Source organism: Oncorhynchus tshawytscha, linkage group LG07 (assembly GCF_018296145.1).
Source record: "Oncorhynchus tshawytscha isolate Ot180627B linkage group LG07, Otsh_v2.0, whole genome shotgun sequence".
In the NCBI taxonomy this organism is placed as follows: Eukaryota; Metazoa; Chordata; class Actinopteri; order Salmoniformes; family Salmonidae; genus Oncorhynchus; species Oncorhynchus tshawytscha.
Window position 1 is genome coordinate 65,713,737 of NC_056435.1, and position 10,552 is coordinate 65,724,288.

Here is a 10,552-nt window from a genome sequence, read left to right on the forward strand (position 1 = left end):
TCATGTGGTGCTTTTAACCACAGACAATCAGCATGGCAGTGAACCAGCACCAGTGACTACTACTATCATGAGTGTCATCTTGAGGTTCAAAGGTGGTTATCCCACAGTACACTGATAGAAAACAGGCTACAGTCATCGTACATTTGGGATTGACATTAAGGGTTACGCTATTGCCCAGGCTAAGAGACTTGAGCAGTCACACAATTTGAGCCTGCTCTGAGGTTGCCCCATTGGGATTTGTATTTACTGATAACCGAAACACAAATAATTGCAGTAGTCTGGTCTTTCTGGTTCCTCCCCTGTGTATAGGTGAAAATAGCTATTTGAAATTGTTGAGCAAGTGATCATAATCTTCATGCCTTTCAGACCTTAATGTCATTCCCCTTCCATGATTCTGGTTCAAATGGACATTTAGACCTCCTATTTGCCAAATTGGCATCTATTTCAGATCCAATCAGTGTATCTGTCCAGAATACATCAGGTGTAAACAGTACAGTGAAATGCTTACTTGGATTCTCTTCCTCAACGTTGCAGTGCTAGCTACTATGTCATATAAAATAAAAACACACAAAACATTTTTTAAAGTACAATGTATTGACATGCAGAATATATTAACATGTATGCAAGAGTATTGTGACTATCAGAAATAGACACTATTGAAATCTATATACATCTTGATTTCTACACAGGGCAAATGACACATCAAAGATGAATACTAGTCTCAGTTCCCTGTATACAGTGCATTCGGAAAGCATTTAGACCCCTTGACTTTTTCCACATTTTGTTACGTTTACAGCCTTAATCTAAAATGGATTAAATTGTTTTCCCCCTCATCAATCTACAAGCAATGCCACATAGACAAAGCAAAAACAGTTTACATTTTTTGGGGGGGACAAATGTATAAATAAATAAAAACTGAAATATCACATTTACATAAGTATTTAGCAATTTACTCAGTACTTTGTTGAAGCACCTTTCACAGTGATTACAGCCTTGAGTCTTCTTGGGTATGACGCTACAAGCTTGGCACACCTGTATTTGGGGAGTTTCTCCTATTCTTCTCTGCAGATCCTCTCAAGCTCTGTCAAGTTGGATGGGGAGCGTCGCTGCACAGCTATTTTCAGGTTCAAGTCTGGGCTGTGGCTGGGCCACTCAAGGACATTCAGAGACTTGTCTTGAAGCCACTCCTGCGTTGTCTTGGCTGTGCTTAGGGTCGTTGTCCTGTTGGAAGGTGAACATTCGCCCCCAGTCTGAGGTCCTGAGCGCTCTGGAGCAGGTTTTCATAAAGGATCTCTCTGTACTTTGCTCCATTCATCTTTGCCTCGATCCTGACTAGTCTCCCAGTCCCTACCGCTGAAAAACATCCCCACAGCATGATGCTGCCACCACCATGCTTCACCGTAGGGATGGTGTCAGGTTTCTTCCAGATGTGACACTTGGCATTCAGGCCAAAGAGTTCAATCTTGGTTTCAATAGACCAGAGAATCTTGTTTGTCATGGTCAGAGTCCTTTCGGTGCCTTTTGGAAAACTCCAAGCAGGCTGTCATGTGCATTTTACTGAGGAGTTGCTTTTGTCTGGCCACTCTACCATAAAGGCCTGATTGGTGGAATGCTGCAGAGATGGTTGTCCTTCTGGAAGGTTCACCCATCTCCACAGAGGAACTCTGGAGCTGTGTCAGAGTGACCATCGGCTTCTTCTCCCTCGATTGCACAATTTGGCCGGGTGGCCAGCTCTAGGAAGAGTCTTGGTGGTTCCAAACTTCTTCCATTTAAGAATAATGCAGGCCACTGTGTTCTTGGGGACATTCTATGCTGCAGAAATGTTTTGGTAGCCTTTCCCAGATCTGTGCCTCGACACAATCCTGTCTCAGAGTTCTATGGATAATTCATTCTACCTCATAGCTTGGTTTTTGCTCTGACATGCACTGTCAACTGTGGGACTTTATATAAACAGGTGTCTGCCTTTCCAAATCATGTCCAATTGAATTTACCACAGGGGGACTCCAATCAATTTGTAAAAACATCTGAAGGATGATCAATGGAAACAGGATGCACCTGAGCTCAATTTTGAGTCTCATAGCAAAGAGTTTGAATAACTATGTACTGTAGATTTTTTAAATACATTTGCAAAAATTTGCTTCATCATTATTAAGTATTGTGTGTGGATTGATGTGGAATTTAAAAAAAAAATACATTTTTAGAAAAAGGCTGTGAAAAAAAGTAAAGGCGTCTGAATACTTTCCGAAGGCACTGAATGTGCCATGGTGCAACGGCAATGCATTTGTTTGATAGAACAGTTCACATGACTACAATCATTTAAACTTTAAAGGTACTTTAAACATGAAACTTTTTAAAAACTTTTTTTAAAGGTACTTTAAACATTAAAGGTACTTTGTTCTCATCTCTCTGGTTTCTACTTTTATTCACCAATAAGCAGTGTCACATTCTGTCATCCAGGTTGCTCATGAAATCTTATTTCCCCATCTCTGACTAATGTGATTAGACCTTTTTGCAGCACCTTTTTTTCACTGGTTTATCTTGATTATAAATGTCAGTTCATCTACTTTTCTGCCTCTTGATGACTTCATGAAGGGAGTCTTGCTGCTCGGAACCATTGCGAAAGCACTTACTCAACGTCCGACGTAGGAGAGGTAGGCAAACTTCTGACTAAATGATGAAGGGGAAAACATTGTCTGTTTTCAGGTTTTTGTTCCAACCCAACACTAACACATCTGATTCAAATGATCCGACTGCTCATGCGATTCAATCCAGAGTAGTTAGGAACTGGTGTGTTGGTGCTGGGCTGGAATAAAATCCTGTGTACACGGCTCTCCAGGACCAGGCTCTTGGCCATCTGCCCTGTTCTTGACATGCAGCTCTGGTCACGCATCCCCCATCCACGCCCTCCTTGCCTGGGCCCTCATGGCTGTGTTCTGCCTCACTTCCACCCTGCCCTCCACCCCACAGCTACAGCGCCCCAGGTGGGCCATGTATCTCTGAGCGTGGGCACCGCGGTGCCAGGTGCGTAGCTGGGAGTCATGTTTCTGGTGGGCGAACAGCTCTGTCTCATCCAGGTGAGGCTTGAGGCGCACGCCCTGCGCACGCTCCTGCCAGTGGAAGAGGAAGAGCTGCCGGGTGCTCTTCCTCTGGTCCCAGCGCATGGCGGTTCTCAGAGCTGTCATGCCCTCAGTGTCCTCCAGTTGGTGTGGGGCACCAGTAGCTCCTGGATGGACTGCAACTGGCCCTCGGTGGCGGCCACGTGGAGGGCCCCGCGCCCCGGGGGAGTCTGGCCCTTAACATGGGTCCCGACAGAGATAACAGGGTCACATTTGTTTGGCAGGAAGAAAGAAACCAGTCTGAAACAAGGAGGGACTGGCTTGACTTTTGCAAAACGTTTTCCGTTCATTTTCTGCCTAATTAACATGACCCAGGTGTTGTCAGCGTACCGGGAAAACCCTGTATCTCCAAAAAGTTAAATTGCCAGGAATTTAAAATAATAACAGACCTATTGCTAGACATTAATTGAAGTTCACTAGGCAATTTAGAATTATTTATATTAATCCTAGAGAAATATATTTTTTTATTACTGCTTGCTTTTCTGAAGTCTACCAACCTTGCCAGCAGGCATGCCAGCTAAGATAGTTACACAAGCTAGCTACTCTTACTTGGTTGATAGGCTGAATTGGCTTCTTGAAAGCTGGGAGATCGGGAACCAATCTGTGCCAGCTAAAGCCATCTTCATAAAATTGCTAAGTGGCTAGTAGTATAACAGAGAGTATTACATGTTTTTAAATGTGGAGTTTAATGAATGTGTTAAATATCTGAGGGGGGGCCTCCCGGGTGGCACAGTGGCCAAGGGAGACAGTGGCCATCAGAGACTCTGGGTTCGCGCCCAGGCTCTGTTGTAACCGGCCGTGACCGGGAGGTCCGTGGGGCGACGCACAATTGGCCTAGCGTCGTCCGGGTTAGGGAGGGCCTGGCCGGTAGGGATATCCTTGTCTCATCGTATCATCGAGTATTACATGTTTGTTTGTTAAATAGCTGAGGGGGCACCTGCCCCTGTGCCCCCCATGGGCATCATGCCTCTGTGAGGGATGTCTACATTCAATTTATGTCAAAATAATACTTATCAAAATCACCCCAAGTGAGATACAAGGTTTTTCCAGTGTGCCGGTGATATCCAGATGTTTTGCCTCTGCGGTGGTTGGTACCTTGTTGGAGCAGGAAGTGGACAGCGGGAATGTGTCCACGGTGGGCACTGATGAACAGCGCAGAGAAGAGACGGTGAGAGAGCCAGGAAGGAGCTCCACTCATAGAACCCATAGCACCGAGATGGGAGGAACTGTGGCGGTGCTGGTTTGGACATCACACTCTTGAGCTACATGAAATAAAGAGAAAATAGTCATTTTTATGTGTGAAAAGTCAGTGGAAATGTTCATCCTAAAAAAAGGGAAGAGTGAAGTAAATAAGGTCTACAGTTTGTAATAACAGCTGTGAGATGCTGTTTAGATGTGCAGTATTTACAGGCTAGCCACATTAGATCAAATAAGGAGGATCTTTCTGCAAGTCTGGTAAAGAAATGCATTATTGTTATTAGGTGATGATGTTTTTTTTTATTACTATGATCAATAATGACCTGAGACATAGAGAGTCTCTGTGTAGGACTGCTGTAGACTATTCTAGGTTCTTCTTTCATGCCACATCACCTTGAATACATCGCCAGTAGCTGCAGCGATCACAAGCTCAGCCCATCCATCATAAGGCCAGATCATCAGGGTGACAGTAGTTCCAGGGACGATGTCATTACAGTGAATAGTGGTGTCGTCGTAAACAGTGCATTCAGAAAGTATTCAGACCCCTTGACTTTGTACACGTTTTGTTAAGGTACAGCCTTATTCTAAAATTGATTAAATACTTTTCCCCCTCATCAATCCACACACAATACCCCATAACAACAAAGCAAAAACTGTATTTTTTACATTTTTGCTTGTAATAAAAAATGGAAATATCACATTTACATCAGTATTCAGACCCTTTAGTCAGTACCTTGTTGAAGCACCTTTGGTAGCGATTACAGCCTCGAGTCTCCTTGGGTATGACGCTACAAGGTTGGCACACCTGTATTTGGGGAGTTTCTCGCATTCTTCTCGTTAAAGGACCAGACCCTTTACTCAGTACATTGTTGAAGCACCTTTGGTAGGAATTACAGCCTCGATTATCATTGGGTATCATGCTACAAGCTTGGCACACCTGTATTTGGGGAGTTTCTCCCATTCTTTTTGGTCAAAGAAGCATATCATTAGATAATTAGTCTAACTGGAAAACACCCTCAATAAAATGTTCACCATGACGGGCCTGTCACTGCTAGCCTACTTTTGAGATACATAAGGTCCGTGATTCTAACTTCATTGAACCCAATAAAAATCTATGAATACATATCTAATCATTTAATCAACAACATCTCCCCAGTTCTCATTAAAATATGTCAACAGTTAAACCAGCAAATGAGATCAAAGGTATTTATTTTACCATTATCCAGGTAGCATACTCTCTGGAAGTCTGTGGGAACCCCAACCACAAATTCCATGGTGTTTTTTAGCTCTCTGATTCTCATATTGTGGTGGCAGTCGGGCACAACGAACATCTCTCCCGTTTCACGCAGCCTGGCACCAAGACTGAACTTGACTTTCTTCGACGGGTCACGGTAAACTGCACTTTTGGGTCTCGGTACCTGAAGTGAAATCTTCTTCGTTGAGGTGATAAAATGACACTTACATTCAGTATAAAGACATTATTGCTTACAATGCCGAGTTTCACTATGAAGATTAAAAATGATCAGGCCTACTGTACATCCTACTGTATAAATTATTGTTGAAAACAAGTTTAGGTTGGAACTGTTGCTGTTAAAATACAAGTAATCATTTGTCTTCTTAACTGGAATAAACTGATTGAAGCAAGATGCTTTTTGAGGCAAACACAGTTCTGGGTTGCACATCGATAGCAGGACGAGGTTTCCTGCCTGACTGAGAAAGCAGTAGATGTTCTGATCCAGTTCTGATCCAGCACCACATACCTCAACTCAGAAACAGACTCAATGCTGAGTATGACCTCAGGGTTGCACAGTCAAAAACTTATCCCAGAATATACATGATTATTGAAAACCTCTCATTAGGACTGTGTATTTTTTCTGGTCTACATCTGTTCAGAATAAAAATGATTTCTTGTATTTTAACAGCAACAGTTCCAACCTAGACCTTTTTTACAACTGTACTTTCTACAGTAAGATGTACAGAAGGCCTGATCATTTTTCATCTGTACTGTTACTTAGGGTTGCACTATCAAAAAGCCTGTGTGTGTTCTGTTATACATCTGTGTGATGTGATCGATCAGTTTGATTGTATTTATTGTATTTTTACAGCAACATTTCCAACCAGGACAGATATGTAAGAGAGTTTTTAATGAGCAAAAAGTAAACATGAATTGCTATTTATATTGGTATTTAATTTCATTGTTATTTGTTTTTGTCTATATTGCATTTGTTTTAGGCATAAGGGAAATTAAATGTACCGATATTTACGTATAGCATGTTTTCATAAGCTTGGGTCCTAGGAAAACACAGAATTTCTCATTTGGATCCCAGGCTGAAAAAGTTCATGAATCCCTGTCCTTTAATTATATGCTGTTAAATTCTGTTATTTTTTAAAAATTTTACTAGGCAAGTCAGTTAAGAACAAATTCTTATTTTCAATGACAGCCTAGGAACAGTGGGTTAACTGCCTGTTCAGGGGCAGAACAACAGATTTGCACCTTGTCAGCTCAGGGATTTGAACTTGCAACCTTTCGGTTACTAATCCAACACTCTAACCACTAGGTTATATCCTCCACCCACTATGTTTGAGTGTAAGGCTAAGTCCAGTACATATTTGTTGTTGTTGATACATTGATTGAGATTTAATAAAATCACTTTATATAGCATGGTTTTTATTACTGTTGATAGTCAAATTGTTGAACAATAATCTGCAAAAAGTCAAATGATTCAAGTGTGGGCAGCAGAAGTACACAGAAATCTCGTTCCTTCATAACGGACCACAATGGGAACAAGGCTTGACTTTGTCTATGTAATCCTCTGACTTGTGGTACATGTATTGTTGACTGGTGTGGCTTCTTCATGCATTTTAAATGGTCAAATAAAATAAAATGCATAATTTGCTTAAATATCCTGATTAACTTATTGTTCTTTCAGAATTCAAGTCTGTCACTCAAAGAAAGATTTCCAAACAGGCTTTTGCCACTGTTAGCATCTGGCTGTATGTCCCATTAAAATACAAAGCATCTGGCTGCATGTTCCACTAAAATACAAAGCATCTGGCTGTATGTTCCACTAAAATACAAAGCATCTGGCTGTATGTCCCACTAAAATATAAAGCATCTGGCTGTATGTCCCACTAAAATACAAAGCATCTGGCTGTATGTCCCACTAAAATACAAAGCATCTGGCTGTATGTCCCACTAAAATACAAAGCATCTGGCCGCATGTTCCACTAAAATACAAAATAAAAGATGAATGAATCTGTAAATATACATACACTCATGAAGCAAAATGTATGTTTGGCATTAAAAACGATATCCTTTTTAGATGAAACTGTAATAAATATTTTCATATGTCACCAAATAATTGATTAAAACACACTGTTTTGCAATGAAGGTCAGCAGTAACTTCAATAGCACTATCTGGGGAAACACCATGGTGTAGCTGGGTGACAGCTATCTTCAGTCCTCCTCTGCCCACATTGACTTCAATACAAAACCTTTTGAAGGCCTCACCCCTTTCCATAGACAACCATGGTAATTATGACCACTTCCGGAGGACGTCCTCCAACCAATCAAAACTGTTGCAGTATAAACTGACATGTTGTCCATCCAATCATAGAATTTGGATCAGAGAATGAACCTAGTGAGTTGTTTTGGGATTGTGCCACAGAGCATTATGGGGGTTCTACTAAACAAAAACCCAGTTCATTCTCTGGGATACACGGTGCAAATTAAAAAGCGAGTGGCGATCTCTGCCTGCGATCAGTTTCCTGAAGAAGGATGAAAAGGTGAAGGCGTTCAATACCAACTGGTATCAAAAGTATAACGTTAGCTGCTAAACAAGAAGTCTTTCATCAACCCACCTTTATTGGGGCTGCAGGAGCCTAGTTGTTAGTGCGTTGGACTAGTAACCGAACAGTTGCAAGTTCAAATCCCCTAGCTGACAAGGTACAAATCTGTCATTCTGCCCCTGAACAGGCAGTTAACCCATTGTTAACTGCCTATTCAAACTGTGCGACACAATGAGAAAGTTAGAAAAAACAGGGATGTTCTCAAGCGGTTTATCAACACCACTGCGTTTTTTGGGGCCTGAAAGAACGTGCTTTTAGAGGACACTACGAGAGGGAACGTTCTGCCGACAAGGGAAACTACAATGAGCTTGCAGAGGTAATTGCGCGTAACTTTACTTGCTGAACATATCGATTTTTCTACTGTCTTTTATGGGATGTCGAAATCAATTACGAATGATTTTATAGCTTCCATCGCATTATCCATTAAAAGTTAGATCAAAAAGAGGTTGATGCGTGGCATTTTTTCCGTGTGCACTCAAGTAGGCTTTCCACTTTCCTAAGGTATTTATTGAACAAAGATGAAAACGCAAGCAAAAACTCATGATCTGACATTCTGTATGGGATGAAAAGACAACAATTTTTCAGTCTGATCAACTGTAGGTTACTAATAAGAGCAGATGCATACAGCCTATGTGCGCTGTCCATTTGGTCAGGGTAAACTAATTGGTAACATTATGCATTTATAGTCCATTTGTGTGTCAGGAGAAAATGTGAATGTGATAAAATTTGGTTTAAATTCAAAATTGGGCTGGCTAGGCTGCCTATACGTTTTCAATCCCAAATTATTTACTGGAATGAATCAATCAACATAATAGTGATGACATACATGAGCTCATTTAAAAAAAATAAGGCCTCGAATTGCATAGAACTGCATTGCAACATGCATAAAGCAAGCGCAGCCCTGTGAGTTGTATTGTCAATCAGTTGTTGTCTCTGTGTCTGTGAAGAGGAAATCCCCTTCCTAATCTAGTCTAAATATTATTAATATGAACAAGTATAAGGTTGGTGCTGTTTGACAGGGTTTTCAGCCCTCCAGGATGAAAGGCCAGGAGTTTTTTTCCTTCAGTCTTTTAAAACCATGTGACGGGATTAGGAAAAACTGGTCCAATCATAGCCCATATAAAACCTTTTTACAACTGATTAATCACTGTAATAGGGTTGAGAGTTTTCCTGACTAGGTTACCAGATAAGGAAAAACTCCAGGTCCCAGGCGAGAACCCCCCCAATCTGGGACCTATGGTGTCATCAGCCTGCTTGCAGTTGTCAGTTATCATCAGGTATGTGGATGATCAGGGTGTTGGTCAGGGCATTATTCAGGAATGTTTATTGGGCTACTTTGATGTGTCAAGTGGGCAAGATGCCAACTCTGTGTTTAACTTCACGGAGAAACTTGTCCAAACCTATGATGGCGCAGTTGTAATGGAACGTATCAACTATTTGTATTTCCAGCTAAGTCCCCTCCTGTTCCCTGATTTAAGAGGTGATGACCACTCCACTACCATTGTCAACTACCTCCTGACAAGAACTGAAGCCACGTCTCATGTGCCCCGCTCATCCACTGGCACATTGAATGTTTCCCCTCCAAGCACTATGAGTACCCCTGTCAATTTTCTCTCATTACTTTATGTAGAGTCCATCACATACACAAACACAATCACAGTCTTATACGTCAATGATTGTACTCCTTGCTTGGACTAACTCAATCTTAGCTCTTGTTTAACTGTGTCGTGTTATTGTTTTTTGTATTCCCAGACAAATCATGTCCTGCACTGAAGTCAAGCCTCTGAACACCTCAACTCATGCCTCATACCCTCATTCAATCACTGCTGTGATCCCTTCCAAACACTGTAAGTAGCCCTCTCATCCCAATCCCAATAATATTGTACTATACAATGTCTTTATTAAATGTTTTAGATTAAAATAATTACTTTTTGATGATTTTTGAAACACACTTTGACATCTCTGTGCATTCAGCACCTATACCGTAGATATACCGTCCTCCTAAATTGATCACGTCACCAGCCTCCACTGGTGTACCAGTAGAGGAAGGAGGAGAGAGCGAGGGAGAGGGCTGTGTACCGGTAGAGGGAGGAGAAGAGAGAGGGAGAGGGCTGTGTACTGGTAGAGGGAGGAGAAGAGAGAGGGAGAGGGCTGTGTACCAGTAGAGGGAGGAGAAGAGGGAGGGCTGTGTACTGGTAGAGGGAGGAGAAGAGAGAGGGATGTGTACCAATAGAGGGAGGAGAAGAGAGAGGGAGAGGGCTGTGTACCAGTAGAGGAAGGAGGAGAAGAGCGTCACCTTGAAGGAAAACAAAAGGGGAAAATTACATTGAGACACGGCCAGAGTTTAAGTGAGAGGTGATGTCATTATTTCGCTCATGAGGGTGCAATGG